Here is a 23,406-nt window from a genome sequence, read left to right as displayed (position 1 = left end):
TCTCTAATTCTTTTAATTGTGATGTTAGAGTGTCAATTTTCGATCTTTCCTGCTTTCTCTTGTGGGAATTTAGTGCTATAAATTTCCCTCTACACTATAGTACATCTTAATTTGGACTAGTCATATATCAAGTGCTCAATAGCCACATGTACCTACTAAATACCATATTGGACAGTAGAGTTCTAGAACTTTATATAAACGTGAGTATAAAATGTGTACTCTTTGTCTAAGACTTATTTACTTAGCATGATGTTTTTGAGATTCGTTCATTTATTTTTTTACTTAAAATAAAAATTAAAACAAAGTGGAAATAAATGCTCAAGAGTAATATAGAAGATGAAAGGAAAGAAATTGGACTCAAAAAATTCTACTGTGTAATCCTATGTTACAAAAGAGCAGATTAGACATACTGATGAACTTTATCCTTTACAATAAGTATGATAAAATATGTTAATATTTTAGTTTGGTCACTAAAATAATAAAAACAGAATATTTAATTCCAAAATCAGTAGAGGAAATAAAAGGAAATTAAAAACTCAAGCAACTGAATGAAATGTAGGGAAAAAAAGCAAAGAAAAAATAACAAAGTGATAGTAAGAAATCTAAATAAATTGGTAATCCCAATAAATATAAATGGGCTGAATGCACCAATTAAAAGAGACATTTTTATATAAAATAAGAATACTAAACCCAACTAATATTCTAATTGTAAGATATATACCTAAATATAACAACACACATAGGTAGGGTACTGTAGCTCATGCCTGTAATTCTAGCACTTTGGGAGGCCAAGGTGGGAGGATCGATTGAGGCCAGGAGTTGAAGACCAGCCTGGGTAACATAATGAGACTTCATCTATATTAAGAATAAAAAAAAATTAGCTGAGAATAGTGGTGTGTGCCTGTAGTCATACTTATTTGAGAGGCTGAGGTGGGAGGAGGATCACTTGAGCCCAGGAGGTCGAGGCTGCAGTGAGCTATGCACTCCAGCCTGGGTGCATCACTGCACTCCAGCCTGGGTGACAAAGTGAGACCCTGTATCAACACACACACACACACACAGACACACACACACACACACACACACACTTACTTTAAGTAAAAGAATGGAAAATGTGATCTGGCAGATACCAAAAGAAAGCTGATATATCTCTATTAATATCAGACAAAATATTCAAGAGGAAAATGGATCAAACATGCTTATGCAATGTAATACAACAGTGAAAATTAATGACACTTTAAGATACATAGATATGTAGTGAAACAAATTAAATCACATGTTATAATGATAAACCAAATTCTAAATAGTAGTGTTGAATGCTGGTTCTCTCAATATTATCAACATAACCTGTTGAGTTTGTTTGCTTACTGTGGTAAGAGATAACACCAACTTCCCAAAACTTTGGTAGTTTCTCAGAGGAGAAAAGACAAGGTCAGAATTTATTCAAAATTGAAAGTTTGTTTAAAAGTGGGTCTTTCAATATTGGGACTTCATTAGGATTGGGTAAGTATCTTAATACAACAGTTCGGGATTAATGGAAACAGAGAAGGATTTTGAGGAGAGGTATTCAAAGAGTGTAAGGCACAAACTGTCTGCTGACACTTTCATTGTAAAGCTGATGATTCTTTTGGGAAGTTCCTATAATGAATGAACAATCAAACCACCTTCCTGCACAAGAGTCTCCTGGAAGACTCATTTTAATGTAGAAAGCTACATTAATGGGGGTAGAAGTGTACATAAATTTAGTCCCCAGTGTTCAAGCTGGGAGTAGGGGTAGATCATTTTAGCTCTAAGTATTTAACTCTAGGGAAGAGGAATAGGATCACAGAGATGTACACAGGGGTGTCAACTCTGCCTATAATGTTTTATATCTCTTAAAAGATCTGAAGCTAATATGGCAAAATGTTAAGAATTGTCAAAAGTGGTTCACAGGTAAAATGGTTTTTCTTTCCTAATATTTTGCATTTTTCTATAGGCTTAAAATATTCCATAATTTTAACAATAGTGCTTTTGCTTCATAAACAAAGACCAATTATTTGTCTCCTTTTTTCTTCTAACAAAAGATGTTGTATAGATTTCCCTTTTTCTGATTCAGCATCATAGACGGTCTACCTACAGTACAATTGAGATAGTTGACGTTTCTTCACATCTCAGTCATAGCTTCCAGGCTGTCTAGCTCTACCTAGGTCAACTTCATAGGACTTAGTCACTTAGAACATAGTAACCTGGTCACTTTCCATGTCTTGTCAACCAAAATTTTACAAATCACGTCTCAGTTTGTATTGATTTTAAATTGCACTGAATTTTGCTATTGAGAGGGCCATCTTTTTCTCATCTTTTCCTTGGATTAAGGAGTTTCTATCTCTAGTGTTTTATGTATGGAGATATAGACATATATATGTTCTATGTATGTTCTATTTATGGAGATACATAAACATGTGTGTATCTTTTATGTATGGAGATATAGACATATATACACATACATTTTGTGTGTGTAAATATGTCTGTTTATAATATAAGATGCATATACACACATATTATAAACAGACATATTTACACACACATACAGAATCTAAGAATGAGAAGACCCCCAGCTCATCTGATCTAACTTCCTAGCAAATATAAAAATCACTTCTATAGACTTTGGTAGGCAGTATAGCATAATGGTAGTATATGGGTTCCAGAGTCAGTTGGCTATGGGTGAGAATCTCAGTTATGTGTCATTTATGAGCTGTGTGACCTGGGGCAACTTATTTAATCTTTTTAAACCTCAATGTCTCATAGATAAAATGGGAATAATAATACTTATTTTGCAGGCTTTTGTTAAGTTTAAATAAGAATGCATGTAGAATATTAAGCATAGAGCTTGACATATAATAAATCTTCAAAGTATATCAATTATTTTTAGTATAATTATCTTTTATAAGTATGTCCATGAACCTTTACTTTAACTGTTTCAATAATATTCTACTTTGCAAGAAAGTCTGCCCTATTTTGGGGAATCTGTCACTAGAAATACAATGAGTCAAAATTCTTTGCCTGTAAACTCTACTCCCTTTAAATTCTACTTGTTGGTCCTAGTTCTGTCCTTTGAAACTACACTGGTTAGGTCTCTACTGCATCATTGTAGAAATTCTTCAAAGGTTGGAAGTAAATATCTTATTCTTCAGGACATTCTTTACTTATGAGTCTAAACTCTAGAGTATAAATAATGTTAGAATTAGCTAACAGATTTCAGCATCACCTACAAATATATTAAATTGGTGAATAAATATTGGATATTCTGGTAGTTTGAAATGTTAAATGTTGAAGAGATTGGTTTAGACATTTAACTAGCCTGTCTCCAGGCATCTAATGAGTTTTAGAATCTAAGGCTCAGGTAAAGTCCTATATTTCTTTCACTTACCTCTGGGTTGAAGTTCCTGCTTTTAGTAAATTTAGCATTTTTGTTCTATGTTTTGTCTTTTCTGTGTGTGGTCTCTTTTCCACCATGTTACCACTCAAGACATCATCATAATCCCTTCACTAAATCAAAGTACTGCTATCTCTAGGCTATGTGAGTTTCAGACTTTAGTGAAGGTTCAGTTATGGTGCAGGGTTATACTTTAGGGCATGATGGCAAAAGACTTAGAATTGAGCATTCACCATTGCTGTTCTTCTGAGGAAAGAACCTTCACTGGTTACTCTTCTGCTTGGTCTCCAGCCTCTTGCTATGTGGATAGGCCTCTTTCTACTTTGTATTCTTTACATTTCATCTCTGGTTCTTGCTAAAAAATTCTTCAAATAACTGTTCATTTCTATTTCTTTTACAGATTTTATAACATTTTTAATTTTTGTGGGTACATAGTAAGTGTATGTATGTATGGGGTAAATGAGAAATTTTGATACAGGGATGTAATATGTAATAACAAAATTATGAAAAATGAAGTATTCATCCCCTGAAGCATTCATCTTTTGTGTTACAAACAGTCCAATTATACTATTTTGGTTATTTTAAAATGTACAATTAAGTTATTATTGATATAGTCACCTTGTTGTGCTATCAAATACTAGGTCTTGTGATATCAAATACTAGGTCTCATTCATTCTTTCTATTTTTCTTCAACCCATTAACCCTCTCCACCTCTCTCTCAGCCCCCAACTACTGTTTCCAGCCTCTGGCAACCATCCTTCTACTCTCTATGCCCATGAATTCAATCGTTTTGGTTTTAAGATACCACAAATAGGTGAAAACATGTGGTGTCTGTCTTTTTGTACCTGGTTTATTTCACTTAACATAGTGACATCCAGTTCCATCCATGTCATTGCAAATGACAGGATCTCATTCTTTTTTATGGCTAAATAGTACTCCATTGTGTATAAGCACTACATTTTCTTCATCCATTCATCTGATGATGAACACTTAGGTTACTTCCAAATCTTGGCTATTGTAAATAGTGCTGCAATAAACATGTGAGTGCAGATATCGCTTCGACATACTGATTTCCCTTCTTTTGAGTATATACCCAGCAGTGGGATTGCTGGATGATATGGTAGGTCAGTTTTTTATTTTTTGAGGGACCTCCAAACTGTTTTCTATAGTGGTTGTACTAATTTACATTCCCACTAACAGTGTAAAAGGGTTCCCTTTTTTCCACATCCTCACCAGCATTTGTTATTGCTGGTCTATTGGATGAAACCCATTTTAACTGGGATGAAATGATATCTCATTATAGTTTTGATATGCATTTCTCTGATTATCAGTGATGTTGAGCACCTTTTCATATGCTTATTTGTCATTTGTATGTTTTCTTTTGAGAAACGTGTATTTAAATCTTTGGCCGATTTTTAAATTGGATTATTAAGTTTTTCCCTATAGAGTTGCTGGAGCTTCTTATATATTCTGGTTATTAATCCCTTGTCAGATAGGTAGTTTGCAAATATTTTCTCTCATTCTTCACTTTGTTGATTGTTTCTTTTGCTGTTTAGAAGTTTCAGCTTGATGTGACCCCTTTCTTCCACTTTTGCTTTGGTTGCCTCTACTTGTGGGGTACTACTCAGGAAATCTTTGCCCAGGTGGATGTCCTGGAGAGTTTCCCCAATGTTTTCTTGTAGTATTTTTAAAACTCGAGGTCTTAGATTTAAGTCTTTAATTCATTTTTATTTTATTTTTGTATATGGCAAGAAATGGGGTCTAGTTTCATTCTTCTGCATATGGATATCCAGTTTTCCCAGCACCACTATTGAAGAGACTGTTCTTTCTCTAACACATGTTCTTAACAGTTCTGTTAAAAATGAGTTCACTGTAGGTGTGTGGATATGTTTCTGGGTTCTCTATTCTGTTCCATTGGTCTATGTGTCTGCTTTTATGTCAGTACCATGCTCTCTTAGCTACTCTAGCACTATAGTATAATTTGATGTTAGGTTATGTGATTCCTCCAGTTTTGTTCTTTTTGCTCAGGATAGCTTTAGCTATTCTGGGTCTTTTGTGGTTCCATATAAAATTTAGGATTTTTTTTTTCTATTTCTCTGAAGCACATCATTGGTATTTTGATAGGGATTGTATTGAATCTACAGATTGCTGTGGTTAGTATGAACATTTTAACAATATTGATTCTTCCAATCCATGAACATGGAATATCTTTCCATTTTTTGGTGTGTCCTCTTCAATTGCTTTCATCAATGTTTTGTAATTTTCATTGCAGAAGATCTTTCACTTCTTTGGTTAATTCTTAGGTGATTAATTTTATTTGTAGCTATTGTAAGTGAGATTACCTTCTTGATTTTTTTCAGATTGTTCACTCTTAGCATGTAAAAATGCTACTGATATTTGCATGTTGATTTTGTCTTTACTGAATTTGTTAAACAATTTCAATATTTGGTGGTCTCTTTAGGTTTTTCCAAATAGAAGATCATATCATCTGCAAACAAGTGTAACTTGACTTTCTTCTTTCTAGTTTGGATGTCCTTTATTTCTTTCTCTTGTCTGATTGCTCTAGCTAGGATTTTCATTACTATGTTCAGTAACAGTGGAGAAAGTGGGCATTTTTGTCGTGTTCCAAAGCTTAGAGGAAAGGCTTTCAGTTTTTCCCCATTCAATATAATACTAGCTGTGGGTCTGTCATATATGGCTTTTTTCATGTTGAGGTATGTTCCTTCTCTAGCCAGTTTTTGAGGGTTTTATCATGAAGGGATGTTGAACTTTATCAAATGCTTTTTAAGCATCAATTGAAATGATTATATGGTTTTGGCCTTCATTCTATTATTATGATGTATCACATTCATTGGTTTGTGTATATTGAACCATCCGTGCATCGCTGGGATAAATCTCACTTGTTCGTGATGAGTCATCTTTTTAATGTATTGTTGAATTTAGTTCACTAGTATTTTGTTGAGGACTTTTGCATCAATATTTGTCATCACCCTTATTCACTGCAACCTCTCAGGGCTGTCTTCTGACGTGTACCTACACTGCTCCATTGGTTTCTGACTTCTAATTATTGGCTTTATTTACCTCTTATTTATGGTCTTGCTCTTAATCTTTGTACTTAATGTTTATATTTGGTCTCCCCAACTTGGAGTCTTACCTCTCTCCCAAGGACTTTGACTCTGACACACTCTTCTACTTCTCCTGCTGGCAAGTTTCTCTGGGCAATATACCTTAGATTGAGAACTCTTAAACCTAATCTTCCTTTCAATCTGCTTGAAAAGTGGCCTACCCTCCAAAAATGGGGAGGAGCATGTTTGGGTATATTTTACATACATTATTGTCATTTCTTCAGTTTAATTTATAACCCCTCCCTGGGTAATCTCATCCTTTATCACCTCCTAAATTTATGACTCCAGCTCAAACCTCTCTTCAGAGTTTCAGATTCATATTTTCAACTGCCTACTTAACATCTACACTCGGGTGTCTCAGAGGCACTTCAAACTCAAATGTCCTAAATTGAATACATCTCTTTATCTGATTTTCCTCCATTGTTCTATATCTCAGTGAATAGAGTCACCAGATCCTTGTTCAAACCAGAAATCTGCAAATCGTTCTAGACTTCTTCTTACTTACCCCACTTAGCCAATTCATGGTCAAGTAATGCTGATTTTAGCTCCTAAATCTATCGCAAAGATATCCATTTCTTCTTTCTCCTGAATCACTGCCATAGCCTTTCTGCTGGCCTCCCTGCAACCTCTTTTGCCTTTTTTCAATCCATCCTCTATATTGCTGCCAGTGTTCTCTTCTCTACACTTAAAATAAAGTAAAAAGTCTATAGCACTGCCCACAAAGGCCTGCATGTTCTGGTCCCTGTCAACCTTTCCAGGCTCCTGAAATCTTCTCTCCCTCACTCACTGTGTTTCTTCAAGTGTGTCAAGTTTATTTGATCTCAGAATCTTTACATATGCCATTATCTCTATGGCATGTTTGCCTTACTCTCTCCTTTTACTCATTCACCAGACTTTAGCGCATATATATATATATGATCATATGATATATATCATGATATATATATAGTAATGTCTTCTCTGCCACTTTAAGCCATGTTAGGAAGCATCCCTTCCACTTTATAAGTGCCCAAGCACCTTATACTTCTTTATAACACAGTATTCTTGCAATTATGTGGTTGGTGTTATCCATCCTAGTAGGCTATAACCTTCACCAGGACATAGACTATGTGCTAAAGAAATGTTTACTGCCATCCTGGCTAACACGGTGAAACCTCGTCTCTACTAAAAATACAAAAACTAGCCGGGCGAGGTGGCGGGCGCCTGTAGTCCCAGCTACTCCGGAGGCTGAGGCAGGAGAATGGCGTAAATCCGGGAGGCGGAGCTTGCAGTGAGCTGAGATCTGGCCACTGCACTCCAGCCCCGGCGACAGAGTGAGACTCCGCCTCAAAAAAAAAAAAAAGAAATGTTTACTGAATGAATGAACTAATGAATTTCTGTGTTTGTCATTTTTGCCAGACTGTAAACTTTTTGATTGCAAACTTTAGATTCCTGCAGAGCCTAGCCCAGTACGTTGTGTAATCTGCCTCTTTTATTCTCCTCCACATATATGGTTGATTTAATCAATAGATACTTGGTGTCAAAATGAATTGGAATACCTGGAATTGCTCAAGTTATTCTTCAAAATCTCCTCACTTATATTTATTATGTGTATTTCCTTTTTCTACTTCATATGTGTTCCATATTTTTTCTCCTTGAACAGTTCATTCTTTGTGGCTACAGGAAACTCTTTTTAGTTGGTAATTCTTTCCTTTTTTAATGTCATAGCATTCATTCTAGAGGACAAATGGAATTGCTGTGTATACTCAAGGCATCACATAATTTTAAAGAACAACATTATCTTTACCTAAGATGAGGTGTTCTCATTTCTGGGAGGCAAGGGGAGAGATAACAATCATGCATATGAAGAACTTGCAATGATTGTGAACATTAAATCCAATGATCAGATGATTGGGATTTGCATTGTGGGTGATAATTCATCCATATTACTGCCTATTCCCTTCATTTATGTAAATTAAAGCTGCAGGGTTTGCCTTTGTGCAAACTTTCCCTCAGTCTGCGAATGTGTCTTGCCACACTACATAATTATTTGAAGAGATGGCAGAATTGTGTTAATTTGTTTTGAATTATTGGACTCAAGGAGTTAATCACCCACAGAGCTCAATTGTTGTTTGCAGAACTTGGAGTGTTATAGAATGAATAGCTCTGAAATATCTCTTCAGCGTTCAGAAAGAAAAGCATGGTGGAATGAGTATTAAAACGGGAATCCAAAACCTTACGGTGTAATTTTGACTCTGCCTCTGTGTAACCACGAATGCCTCACAAATCTCTCTGTACCTGTTTTTTCTTTTGTCAAGCAGACCTCATGTTATCTCCACTCACTACTCACAGGGTTACTATGAGGATCAAATGAAGAAAGTACAAAATGGAAACTACATTAAAAAAAAATTTGGCCAGGCTTGGTGGCTCACGCCTGTAATCCCAGCACTTTGGGAGGTCGAGGTGGATGGATCACTTGAGCCCAAGAGTTCGAGACCACCCTGGCCAACATGGCGAAACCTTGTCTCTACTAAAAATACCAAAAAAAGAAAAAAAAAAAAAAAATTAGCGCGCGCCTGTACTCCCAGCTACTTGGGAGTTTGAGGTGAGAGGATCGCCTGATCCTGGGAAGATGAGGCTGCAGTGATCCATGATCGGGCCATTGTACTGCAGCCTGGGTGGAGTGAGACCCTGTCTCAAAAAAAAAAAAAAAAAAAAAAATCCTATCAGCAGAGGAATGTGGAAGGCTATCGGCACTTTAGATAACTTATCTCAGTCTTCCCTCAGGTCACTCTTATTGACAGCTGGAAGTTATTCAATTTTTTTCACAACTTACTACCAAACAAACAAATGCACCAATCACTTTACAAGTGGAGAGAGAATCAAAGAGAGAATAAGAAAAAATAATGAGACCTCAAAATTTTATAAAAGTCCCACAAATGTGCAGTCGTTACAATTTATAGTGGGATGAAGAGACTAATGTCATTCTCTTTACATTCTTCAGACAATAGATATGTATTATCATCAAACCAGTTACCATTTATTGTCCAGGGATCAAAAATGACATGCTAAATATTAATGCAAATATATTTCCATTTTAATACAATATGAATCTATTTCAAACATTAATGATTTCAAACAAAAGAAACCGAATTTTTTATTCCACACAATTCTTCATTTTGTTAAAAAAAAAGTTCTTTTGTACAAGTGAATAAAATGTATTACTAAATATAACCATTGAAATGTATTAAAATGGATCCCTTATACCTACTTAGTAAGTATGGTGGGATCTGCAGCAGTCAAACTCAGTTATGAGTCTAAAGCTTCAGATTTGGCATGGATGGAAAGGTTAGGCTGGATGAATTCATCTTTACTTGATTAACCTTAATATTTCCTGCTTAATACATAATACATAATACATAAGCCTTTTACAATATACTTTGTTTTATACAACCCATGATTCTGAAATATATGCAAAATATCTTTTACAAAATTGGATTCTTTTAAAACATATTAGGAGAATTTACTATTTACAGAATTAATGTGGTGAGTCTTTGTATTAGGTTGAATTTTATGAAATTGGTGATATTTGAGCATTTTTTGGCCTATAAAATGGCAATTTCATATGGTTCAGCTAATAAAAAGTGAAGAATTGTTCTTTTCATCTTAAAACAGAGTACACACATATATAAATAACCTACTTGTTTATATACTGGCTAATGTGCAATTTTGGAGGGAGTGGGAGTGGAGGGAGTGGGGGTGGGGGAAGGCAATCCAAGTCAGCATTTTGAACAGAAGAATAAACTCAAATTGTGCCGTTTGGTTACTCTAGCTGCCTTTCTGAGCAGAAATATATGTTAATACATTGGGGAATAAATATAATGTAAAAATCCTTTTCTTTACAGTAAGTTTGCTACAATAAAAACATTCAGTTTATTTTCCTAAAGATTAAATACCATGTGAGTCATTATAATGACACATCTGCTTAAAAGCATTTCCATTTGTATTGTCACTGGAAATTGGGTGGGGGGTGTTATACTGCTATTTTGGTGTAATCTGTGCTGTGTGCTTTGGTTAATGCTCAATGACGATCTGGAGCCCCATGGGGTAGTTGTGGTGAAAGAGGGTGGTGGTTTTCCATGTGAGTAACCTAATCATAAATTAGAAAGCTTCATCCAAGTCAGTGCTTAAAAAGCAGTTTTATTCTCCTGAAATTTGGGTTGGGGAAGTCAGATGGGCAGAGAATAGATTTTCAGTCTGTATCTGTACTAGATTCAGCAACAAGGTATTTCGTATCTTGCTATTCACTGCTGTTGAGAGTATAATCAGTTTCTTCATTTATTCAGCCACTGACTTCTCAACTGTAAAGTGCATTCAAATACTGTGGGCACAAAAGGGAGAGCCTGGAATGAGGGAAGATGCGTGTTCTTACGAAGTTCTGGGGGGGGGTGCGGTATTGGCAGTCTTGATGAAGTCCATGTTTGACTGCCAAAGCTCAAATTTTAAAGGGTCCACTGAATTTGGGTGTTGAATAAACACACAACTTAGACTATCAAGGTGTAATAATGTGAGTCACTTTGAGTTTGGAAAAATACATGCCCTATCCAAGTCCTAGCCTATCTGCTAATTTGTTTTGAATGGTGCAGAATGCAGCTCCCATCTCTGACAGTACACAGTTGGGTAACAGGTGTGGCAGAGTCAGCCTTACTGCTAAATTTAGCTCTGCATGTGGGGATTTCACACTTGCAGCCCCTTGGAGAGAGGAGCATTGACAAATGACTGTGTACAAAAGTGGAAAGCACTTGGGAATTTCACTACCAACCTAGATTTAGATCAGAGAAAAAGGGCCAATCTAAATTGGTTACAGACTACAAAGAACTACATTTCTGGTGGAGGTGGCATTAATCTAACATCTATTTGATTTCTCTCTTACCATCATTACAGTTCCTGAGAGAGTACTCTGTGAAATTTGATGACCCCCCCTTCAGGTGCAAGTGATAACTTATTTTTTGTTTTAGCAAGTAGAATTTAACACAGGTGTACTCATCCTTTGGTGGGAAGAATATGACCAGTTTTTTAAATTCTAATTTGTAAATGGTACTCATCTCCTTTGGTTTCCCTTTGAAAAGTTAATTTTAAAAATTAAATTCTCTCCACACTACTGGCATACTAGGCTACTTATGAGAACAGAATTTTTCAAAATATAATTCTCTTATAGATAATAAGTGAAACACTTCATCTTTTGGCAGGGATCAGGAAGGGAGGAACATTTTCTGGGAAATACAAATGAGACATTTGAGGACATTGATCTCAATAAGGATTTGTTAGAGGATGTTGTTTAGTCCTTTCCTCCTTTGTCTCTCTCTTTTTTTTTTTTAATACTCAGATCTAAAGAGTATAGTGATGACTAAATAGCTCTCTAATCATTTTTCAGCACAAAAACCCTGGGACTCAGAAGGCTTGAATGTTTTGTCCAAAGCCACATTCAACAACAGAATACCAAAATCATTTCATTTCTGCTCTAAAGTACAGTTGAGTCTTGTTTGCAAAGGCACCTTTTAAACAAAGCTCATATTTGTGTGCAACTCTATCCCAGAGTGTGATAGGGAGAAAGAAAAAGACAAAGAAGCTGCATGTATAGAATTAACATGGTTATAATATGCACATTTTTCTCTCTCTAGATGAGGTTGTTTACTAGAAACTTCTTTCTGAAAACTTACTCTTTAAACTGAAACAGTTTCTTTAAATCTCTTCTTTCATTTGAAACAAACGGAATTGCCTAAGATGATCAAATGACTGCTGTTTAGGGAAAGGGCTCGTGGTCCCTTCCATTAACTTCCGACATAATTTAACTTCCTGTAGAGGTGATTCTTTAGGATCAAAACACTAAATTAGAACTTGTCCTTTTCTTGGGATATCCTCTTTGAAGGATCAACCCTTTCAAACACCGCATGTTCTCACTCATATGTGGGAACTGAACAATGAGATCACTTGGACTCGGGAAGGGGAACATCACACACTGTGGCCTATCATGGGGAGGGGGGAGGGGGGAGGAATTGCATTGGGAGTTATACCTGATATAAATGATGAATTGATGGGTGCTGACGAGTTGATGGGTGCAGCACACCAACATGGCACAAGTATACATATGTAACAAACCTGCACACTATGCACATGTACCCTAGAACTTAAAGTATAATTAAAACAACAACAACAAACAACAACAACAACAACAACAACAACAAAAAACAAAACAAAAGCAAATCTTTGTTTTTGGAGCTTCCAGGGACCCTGTGTTTCTTACAACCACTGCGTATGAATTTCTGTGGTCTGAGGTTTGTGCAAGGCCCATGCACTGTTTGGTTACTATGGAAACCAGCCCTCCCAACCAGCTGTCATTTCCTATATTCCTTTCAGAGTGAGTCTTAAACGTTTTAGATAGCCCACAAGCAGAGTAAAGATGAAGAATAACACAAGGAAAACATGAACAGCTTGTTGTTAAATGAACAACTTGTGGATTCCCTACATGGGAAGCTTCATGCAAGAAAGCAAGCTCTCCTGGACATCCATATATAAGGGTTTACCCAGATCCACTAAAGCTCACCTTCATCCTGGCTTTAAGGAGTGGGGATTCGACTCTGCATCTCTACATCTGTGAACTGAGGAACACTTTCTGTGCTGTCCGAGTTGATAGGCGAGATGACATGTTTGAGCCGAAGGAGCATTGTGAAGAGCAGGATGAGGAGAATGGCCAGGAGGCTCAGGAATAAGCCCACATACATGTACAGATTGGAATATTTGTCTGAAGAGGTATCAACCTCTGTTGCCAGAGTGGGAAAATGGGCACGCCCAGTGAGATTTCCATGATATTTAAAATGCGCCTCCATCATCACTCAAGACTTGAGTTGGTATGTGTTTCTCTTTGATTTCTATTGCCCTTGAGGCATTTCACAGTCACTTAGACTGTCTCTAAATCTATTGGACGTGTTCTAACAATCCGATAAAAACAAATCACTCTCAGAGCTAAGGTAATAGCACACAAGCAGAAAATGGTGATGCTATGATTTGCCAATTGAGATACCCTCTCTATCCTTCAGCACAGCAATCACCCCTCCAATAGGTTTTATCAGAGCTTCTTAATCAATTTTCAAAAATATAAGTAATGTTTTATTTTCCACACTCCTACTTTTATACTGATTAAAATAAATATGGGTGAAACTGCTTTATAATACTGTTATTAGAACAAGAATCTTTTACAGTATTATGTCAGTTTTTGCTCTGTTTTGGTAGATGGAGAAAGGGCTCGTTTTGCCTATACCTAATCTAGATGTGTGGACTAATTATGTGGACCTAATTGGGCTCTTCCTTGAGGAGACTATCTGAAGGCTTTTGTATATATCAGGCTCAGCATATCTGAGTTTTCATCCCGTTTGTCTATATTTCTGAACCTTCCCTAAGGATGGAGATTACAAGGTTCCTGCCCAGCTGCAGGAGCTTGTAAGTCTAGAAAATGTGAGTTTTCTGTAGCTTTGTTGACATCCCTCACTGTAGGCTGGACGGAAAGTGTTGTGAGACTTGGTAATTCTCAGGTGAGAGAGGTCTCAGAGATGCTGACAGCAGTAGGCCCAGGCTCAGGAGATTTGGCTCTTCAGATTCTCCAACAGATATTGATTTTCCTGAAAATTAAAAACAAAAATAAAGATTCGGTTATCTCTAAGAAAAACAAATGGCAATGTATTTTGAAATAAAAATAAATTGATAAATTACAAAATGGTTTACTATATGCAAACTAATTTTAGAATGCTTTTTCTTCTGTGTAGAAGATAGCTTTTAAAAGGTTAAAGAAAAAAAATCAGATCACTAAATGGCAGCTAATAACTAACCTAGATTAGAACAATGTTTTCTAAACCAACTGATCATAAGATTTACTTGGGGGTACTTATTAATATACAGATCCTGGGTCCAAATCTAGACTTCCTGAATCATAATCTCCACAGTAGGGGCCTGGGCACCATTCTAGAGATTCAGACTTTATTGGTCTGGGATGGGACCCAAGCACTACTATTTAAAAAGAAAATAGCCACCCATATTCAAAGTTCATGTTTAGAATGCCAAGTTAAATCATTTTGGAAGACTTCAGCAGTAAATAGTTGACCCTATTTACATGGTGGAATGCTTTTGCCAACAAAAAGAAGGTTCTATCTTTACCAATGATGAAGGATGCATTTGTTTGCTCGGAATAGGCACACCCTCTCAATTCCTTCTGGGTCTACAAACATTGGGGAAAAATGTCTATTTTTACCCCACATATCTGAATAAGAGAGATAGAAGAAAAGCAATAAAGTCTTTTCCAAGTAACTTCAAAGTGCAGCCAGGACTAAGAACCATTGATCTAGTGGAACCAGGAAAGCCTAGCACTGAAACAAAGGAATCCTAATTTTAAGGAATTGTTTTTCAATCTCCAGATCCCAGTGACAATTGTTACTTTAATGAATCAGGGGAATGTTCAGGAATGCAGGCTTCCCCTAATTTTGTTTTTGGTCTATCTCTCTCATTCAGATCGGTAGGGTGGAAATAGACATTTTCCCCCCAATAGTTGTACACCAGAAGGAATCGAGAGAGTATGCCTATTCTGAGCAAATAAATGCATTGCATGCTTTATCATTGGTAAAGCTAGAACTTTCTTTTTATTGGCAAAAACATTCCACCGTGTAAATAGGGTCAACTATTTACTGCTGAAGTCTTCCAAAATGATTTAACTTACCATTCTAAACATGAATTTTGAATGTGGGTGGCTAAAATAAACAATATAAACAACCATCACCTGTCACACTTCTATGTGCCATAGTAGATTGCTAACAGTGTAGCCTAGTTCTGTCTGTTGTTAACATACCCAAGGAGAGTTCGTAGAACTAGCTCCAACAGTCACATTATTTTTCCTATCATCTTGAATGTTGCCCCCAGCCTGAGAACACTTCAGCTTAAAGTTTGTATTCCCTAGCCCACGTTACTATACTTTCCATAATCCATATTTTTCTTAGTCTACCTTCTTACCGTTCCTATTGCCCACACTTGGTTCATAAGAAACAAGAGCAGAGAGAGAGAGAGAGAGAGAGAGAGAATATCTTTCCACTGTATTTGGAGCAGTGGTCTAGGAAACATTTTTCTATCCTTGCAAGTACAGCTATTTTGATTTTTGATTAGCTGGGATCAAGGCCCAGGAATATGCATACTAAACACAAGCTTTTCAAGTGTTTCTTTGCATACTGAGCTTTGAGAGTTAGTTATTGTTTTTTCTCTCTAGATAGCCCAGCTAAAGAATACAGCTAATCTATCTTATTGGTTGTTTGGAGGCTCTACTTTTAAAAGCATTTAAAACAATGTTGTGGGTTGAATAGTGTCATCCCCCCAAAAATGGTGAAGTCCTAACCCCCAGCAACTGTGAATGTAACCTTATTTGGAAATAAGACCTTGTAGATGTAATCAAGTCAATATATTAGGTTGGCCCTAATCTAATGACTGGTGTCCTCACAAGAAGAGGAGAAGACAGAGGCATACAAGGAGAAGATAGAGGCAGAGATTAGAGTGATGTATCTACCAGCCAAGGAATGCTGAAGATTGCCAGCAAATAACAGAGGCTCGAAGTGGCAAGGAAGGAGTCTACCCTACAGATTTCAGAGAGTGCATGGCCCTACTGATACCATGATTCCAGACTTCTATAGTCCATGCCTGAAAGAATAAATTTCTGTTTTTTTAAGTCACCTAGCTTATATAATTTTTTAATGGCAGTTTTAGGAAGCAAATACATGGAGTAATCACCCTGAAACCCTAGTGTTTTGGAACCTTTGGGGTAATGTTTCTCAAAGTGGTCAAGGGAAGTCCCTTCCCCAGAATCACCTACAGGGTGTTTATTATGAATAAAAACATGGACCCTTTCCCAGAGCCTTTCCCTTGTTTCTTAGATTAGAATCTCTGGGGACAGTATCCTGGAATCAATGTTTGAAACAAGTTACCTACTTGTTTCTAAGCACATTCTTCAGGGAATGTTTTTCAGTCCTTGCTGTACTTTAGTATTACTTAGTATGCTTTTTGAAAATATATATAACTGGGTCTTTTCTTTAGGGTTTCTGATTCAGTAGCTCTGTATGGGGCATGAACATCTGTATTGCTTAAAAGCTCCACAGGTGATTTTGATATGCAGCCAGGGCTGAAAAACATCAGTCTACAAATAGAACAGAGCACTTCAAATCAGGACTCTAACAGTCCCAGACAGCCCACACAGCTCAACTGCTTCACTACATATTCAAAGTGCTTCACATATAGGTTGTCAGTCTGATTGGCCTTCCTTCTCACCACTTCTCCCAGCAGCTCCTTTTCTTAAGAATGGTAGTAACCTAGAGATAAGAGCTTAATGGATTTTTCATCCATGTATCTCCTAAGTTACTTTTTTACCTGCCTTCCAGAAAAGAAGGGTAAGGAAAAACAAACACTCACTGCTAGTGCAAGCCAAGTGGGAGAAACCTCTATACTATCATAGTATCTTTATACTCCCTTTGAACCCCAAGTACACAGAATCAGGTAAGTCATACTCCTTGGTTTATGGCACATTGCCATCATTGGTAAATTTGAGCACTTTTTTATTCACTTATTTAATAATATATTGAACACCCATGGACAGACATCTGTGGGCAAACATCTACCAACTTTAAGATTGAGAATAGCTAATAAGTTACATGACATCTACCTATGCTCTTCCCATCTCATCCTCTTACCTATCCTTCTCCAGAAATAACCAATAACCAATATTCTGAAATTTGTGACTCATTACCTTCCTTTTATTTACACACACACACACACACACACACTCACCCCTATGCCTAAACAATGTTAGTATTATTTGTTTTGAACTTTATAAAAAAAATACCAAACTGTGTGTAATCTTCAACTTGCCGCTATTTTATTCTATATTTTATTACTATATGATTTATTTATAACTAGTCTAGTGGAATGAAAAAGGAAAAAGAAATAAAATGTTGGCAGTCCGCATGTTGCCTTTGGATTTTACTCCATTCTCCTTAGCTTGACATTTAAGGCTGTCAATGCTCTGGCCCTGGCTTACCTTAATTCCTTACATTACCCGCTTTCCAATAAAACTGTAATGTTCACTCTTACCTACTTCCCTGCTTCCATATTTTTGTTTGACCAGTTCCTTCTATCTTCACACATCTCTGGGTGAGGAAATAATACAATTCTTTAAGATTCAGTTCATGAAGCTGATCTTGACTTTCCACCCTAACCCTAATTTCCACAATGCTTTGTATTTCTCCTAGAGGAATTAAATTTGACAAATATTGCAGATATCTATTTGATATGTTTTCTTCTAAATTCTAATTTACAAAATTCTTGAGGATCATTTTCAGCAGTCTATCCCTTATACAGCTTTGCTTGCAGTAGCTGCTCAAGAATTATTGAATAAATGCATGGGTATGATGAAGAAGTGTACCTAATATTTAGAGTTCAAAGAGAAGCATGGTCTTATCTCTGATCTGATTGCTAATACAGCTTGGAGAAGAACATCAATTTTTCTTTTCTTTTTATTCCTTTCCTCCACTGTTCAATTTCTTATTGGAGAATAATTCCAGATTATAACCTAGATTTAAGAAATTATCACCTTGTTAGAAACTCTGTTGATGAAATGGTATTTCACTTACAAGATTTTAAAGGAAAACTATATGGGATGGGTTAAATTTTAAATTTAAGTTTTAGAAAGTTCAATTGTGTCTACAGATAATTTTCAATAACAATTGATAGTTCATTTTCTGCCTCCTATGCAACTGACCCTGAATCTTCCTTAGGTCTGAAAACTTATTCAATATTTATTAGAATTCTATGAAGCTTGGAGAAGCTTAGAGAACAATGATCTCAGCTACAGTTGTCAATTTCTTTAAACATTTTCTTTGAAAGTTTGGAAAACTAACTAATCACATATTTCTTAAAGCCTCTATAGTGTTCAGGAGACCAAACAGTCTGGTCAATTCAGGGAGGTTTATCAATTTAATTCCTTAAATCCATTAAGGACTTTGAAATGAATTAATGCAATGTTAGATATTGGGAAATCCTCTTTTTTGTTACTCTGGTCCTATATCTGTGACTACTTCTCATAAAATCTTTTCAAACAGGATTGTCATGGCTCTCTTTGCTAACTAATTAATGAGTTGCACAGATAATATGATTGCTCTGTTAAAAGCTCTGCACCATTTGGAAAGAAAAACAACCATGCAATTTCAAAAGGAATTCAAATTCTATTAATTCTGAAGGATACGATTTTTTGTGGAAAGAATTATTTTAGTATCCTGCAGTTCTTTCTGGAAAGCTCATACAATAAAAATCAGTTTCTAGTCTTTGTAAAAGTGATTGAAAGCTGTTGAGGGACAAGGAGGAGGGTGAGGAATGGAAAAGGGGGTAAGGAATTTGGGAAAGAAAGAAAGGAAGATAGAGGAGGAGGGAAGGGAGAGAGGAGGAAAAGAAAGAAATCTGAGAAATGAGTAAAGACCATGAGGGATGTGGGATGGAGACAAGATGGGGCAGGAAATGAGTGATTATGAGGGGGGAGAAGGAAGGGAAGTAGGTAATATTGAGAAAGAATGGAGGAAAAAAAGAGGATGAGAAGTTTGGGGGAAAGGGAAAAGAGAAAGTGTTTAATTTAATAACTGGCCAATGTCCAATATTAACTTGTACCTCTGGTTTACTTCAATTCTAATGTAAATCAAAATACTCACAAGTGACATAAATGCACCTTTGGTTTTCTGATTGCATATTTTGTCATTCATTTGGTAAATAAAATCTTAGTAATAAAAAAGTCTTCTGTTTTTAGTATAAACATTGAAATGTCAAGTTCTCACTAATTTTTGACATCAGCATAGTATATATAACCTCACAGGAGCAAAATAACATACACTCCTAGATCATGAATTTTGCTCCCCAGAATGATAAGGGAATAGCTGTTTGCATCAATCAAGCCTGAGAGGGATTACTTGAGTGAAACTTATTTGTAACAAGAGCAACCAAGTTCTGCACAGGTCTCCAAAATCAGATTAACATTTCTTTGGTAAACATTTACTGAGTGCCAATCAAGTTCCAGACACATTTTTAGGTGCTGGAGATATAAAATAAGAGTACCCTGATCTCTATTTGGTTCTCAGGGTGCTCCTAGTAGTTACTTTTATTTTCTTTAACATGATAAGGTTCTGGGAACACCCCACTGGTAATTTTACATTTTTCTGCATGACACCTGCCTATATAATTCCAGAACTGAAATCTCACCAAGTAGTTAAGGAAAATGTTCAGTGGAACAATTCAGAAAAGAAATTCAAAACTATCAACTGCTATCAGCTTTTAAGAGTTAATACATTCTATTTATATTTATCTTCCTAGCTGGGGAGAAAAAACTAAGACAGATAAGTGTATCTAGTTCCACATCACCCTATGAAAAAACGATTCCAGCAGCAAATGCTTCTTCAGTGGCTGGAGCCATTAAGTAATAAGCTTGCTCAAGTAGGAGTTGCTGTATCTTCTGCAGCAGATGGTGCCTATTTGTCACACCTGCCGATAAATAAAATAATGCCTCTCACTTCACCGGGAATAACATCATATTTCCAAATATCTCTTACCTCTCCTGGCCCACAGTATGAATAGGATTGGTCACTTAAGTATCCCTTTTGAAGCTTTCACCAACAGGTAACTTGTTCAGGAACATCACTGGAACAGCTGGAAAATAGAATGAAAGCCTTGTTTTGCCAAAGAAGCAGGACTATGTTCATGCAAAGTATGGTTTCTCTTTCATCTTCCTAAAGAGTAATCCCTTTGCAGAAAAACAGAAAAACACCTTCTATTACTTAAAATGTTACTTAAAATGCCAGTTACCACTTACAGCTTCAGAGTGCAGCTTCAGATGCCTGCTCCTTATAAGCTCTGAAAAGCAAAGAGAAGTCTGTTTGGATGTGTGTGTGCCCTCTGGAACATTTGAATGAAAGCAGCCTGAATTAGTCTAAGTCCCCAGTTCCTCTTTCGCAGGCAACAGTTTAGAGTATGCAGGAAAGGTAGTGATTCAGCTCTGCTCTGTCTCAGCGATGTGGAGAGGGAGGAGATAAGAGAGGCTGAGAAGCAAAGTTTGTATAAGCTTTCTACTTTAACCCCTTCGAGGCTTCCTCATAAATCTGTAAGACTAGCTGAGGCTCCCTATCTTTATAAAAGCTGCTTCATATGTCATTTAAGAGGATCAAATCTCTAGCTAAATTCAAGAGGTTTTTCATCCTGGGTCTTACAGTAATATATGCTTAGAATTGAAACCAAACATTCCAGGATGTGATAGTGCTTAAATAATTCCATCTTTACAAACAGAATGTTTGCATGTGTATATTTCTAGGTTTGAAAAGGATTTTTTAGGCACCAACTTAATACATTTGATTTAAATATTTTGTGGAAATTTAACATCAGCCTGAGTTTTTGGTTGGGGTTCTAAGATTAAAGTACAACATTTTCTAAGTAGTCATATCTAGCCAGGGTATATATTCCACTATAAGTTATTCATCCATTTGTAGTCAAAGGCCCTTATCATCTTTTATATATTGTGGTAGGAGGAAGGAGATTAACATTTCTTGAGTGCCTACTCTATATTAAACATTTAACATAAAGAACTTAATTTAATCCACACAACAGCCCTGTGATTTGGGTATTATGATCCTCATTTTACAAATGGGGAACCTGAGACTTAGAGAGAAAGTATATCATGTAGTTTAGTAAGCCTAGAGCCAGCACTGGAAAACAAGGCCATGTGATCCCAAAATCTCTGCTCTTTTCTCTGTAGCAGTGTTTCTCAACCTTTGTGGATCTTGGATTCCTTTGAGAGTCTAAGGAAAGCTACAGACCTTCCCCTTCCTCAGAAATAGGGATAAAAGTTCTGTGCTCCATGGCCTCCAGGTTAGAAACAGCTGAATGTCCCCATGTTACTTCTCCAATATTATACCATCATTAGTGCATTGTTCATCCAACAACACATGATCGTAAACAATTTTTATTATGGTATCAATAATCACAATAGTATTAGTTATAGTATCATGCCAATCTTTAAGAAATTACTGCAGTGATTTTCACTTTATTCCCAAATTCTCCTTAACAATTCTCGCATACTACGTCTTTCCATTTCCCTCATTCCAGTGGTTAAAATGAGTTGAGGCTGTCCTTGAAATCCTCGCCTTACCAGCATATTCCAGTACCTTCTTTCTCAAACTGAGGAATATGCTGGTGTTTCTCAAACTAGAGTAGTATGCTCAAGAAAGTACAGGATAAACAGAGTGTATTTTCCTAGATGATTAAATTTACTTGAATATTTAGACAAGGAGAACATAGATAGTTTAAGTGATAATTTTAAACATAGTTTATATGATAATAAACACATAGAATAGAATGCAAATTTATGCATTTTTATGATCAAGCATGAGATTTTAGAGAAATTTTGCACTTGTAGTAGGGCCTTTTTGGGTCACCCAGACTTCCCCAGGGATACGTGCTGACTCTCCTCTGTCATTCGGGATTTTTGGATGAAAAAGTTCAAAGATCATAGTGTAGTAGAAAGATGAGGGACTTAGAAATCATAATGACCTGGGTTTTCACCTTAGCTTTGATCTATATTTTCTAGATTACCTTAAGAAGGTCAATTATTTTCTCTGAGACTCAGTTTTCACCTATAAAAGAGGGAAAATTATAAAAGGGGGGTTAGATGAGAAAATATCTCTAAAGCATATACTACAGATGCTCAACAAATCTTAATGTTGTTGCTTCAAATTGGTAGATATCAATAGACGATGAGGCTATGTGAATATAACCAGCGGTTTCACCATGGATAATTGAAATTTTCTTACCTAATTAGAAAAAATAAGCCTTATTTAACATAATATTAAATTCGAGTTTCCAGGAAGACATGATAAATGACCAACAATAGTTGGGAATTCCAAAGCCAGGCCATCATATACAAAATTTACAATGGAAATGCTCCAGAAAAGGTTCCAAGAAATAAAAGGGAGTCAGATTGTGAAAGGGAGTGGGAAGGGAAATTTGTGAAAATGTTTCTTTATCCAGAGCTGTTGCCAGGCCAAGACTCCACTTCACCTTCCAAAACGAGTAGAAGCCTAGTGGGTATTTCACTGGATCACTCACGGAGCTTGACATTTATTCCCTGTGGTAGAAGGGGAGCGAATTGGAACTGTACTCCATTCTGAGAAAGCTAATGTGGCCCTTGGCAGGAGAACAGGATTGACTGTGTTGGGATTGGCCTTCATTCCCAGAGTTTGTTAGGGCACAGTATGTTTGATTTTTTCCTAGGAACCAAATGGGGGTCATGCAAGAAAGAGAGCCAGGGTAGGGTCATCCTGAACCCTGTTCAATATGGCCATCTGCAGGGGAGAAAGGACCCCATTAACAGGAAGCTAAAGATAACTTCTGGATTCCCAGAGGCTGAGGAAGGAGTTGTTAACTACCAACCTAAATAAAAATGCATCAACCCAGGCCTCCCAAATTACAGGAGAGGGGTCTTCTGTGATGGAGGTCTTTGAAGAACCCACAGAAGAGCCAAAGACCCAGAGAGTGGGAAGCCATTCCACCAAGGAAGAAATGACCAATCCCTTACCTCTCTTCCCTACTCCTATTTCCACTCTGGTGAGGATCCAAATAGAGACTGGCAAGTGGAGAGAGAAAGAAGAAAACCTATCACTCCTCCTTTTCCAAAGGCATTTAGCCACCACTACAGGCCTTAGCACGGGCTCAGTGGGAAACAAAGCCTCACAACTGAGTGAAGATTGAGAAAGTTGAGTAATATCTTGGACTGAATAAATT

The 23,406-nt window shown here is 36.5% G+C and overlaps 1 long non-coding RNA gene across 1 annotated transcript; it reads right to left on the bottom strand.

Annotated features, from left to right (window-relative positions):
- Positions 1 to 13,732: 13,732 nt before the first annotated feature.
- LOC105518631 lies at positions 13,733 to 20,619 on the bottom strand. The gene is made up of 3 exons (XR_001002860.1): positions 20,447 to 20,619; positions 20,187 to 20,283; positions 13,733 to 14,192 (listed from the first exon to the last, which is right to left on the bottom strand). It is a non-coding gene; the product is annotated as an uncharacterized LOC105518631 (long non-coding RNA).
- Between the last annotated feature and the right edge of the window lie 2,787 nt (positions 20,620 to 23,406).

The sequence above is a fragment of the Colobus angolensis genome, unplaced genomic scaffold (genome assembly GCF_000951035.1).
Source record: "Colobus angolensis palliatus isolate OR3802 unplaced genomic scaffold, Cang.pa_1.0 Scaffold324, whole genome shotgun sequence".
NCBI lineage: Eukaryota > Metazoa > Chordata > Mammalia > Primates > Cercopithecidae > Colobus > Colobus angolensis.
This window is presented reverse-complemented; position numbering and strand designations above follow the sequence as displayed.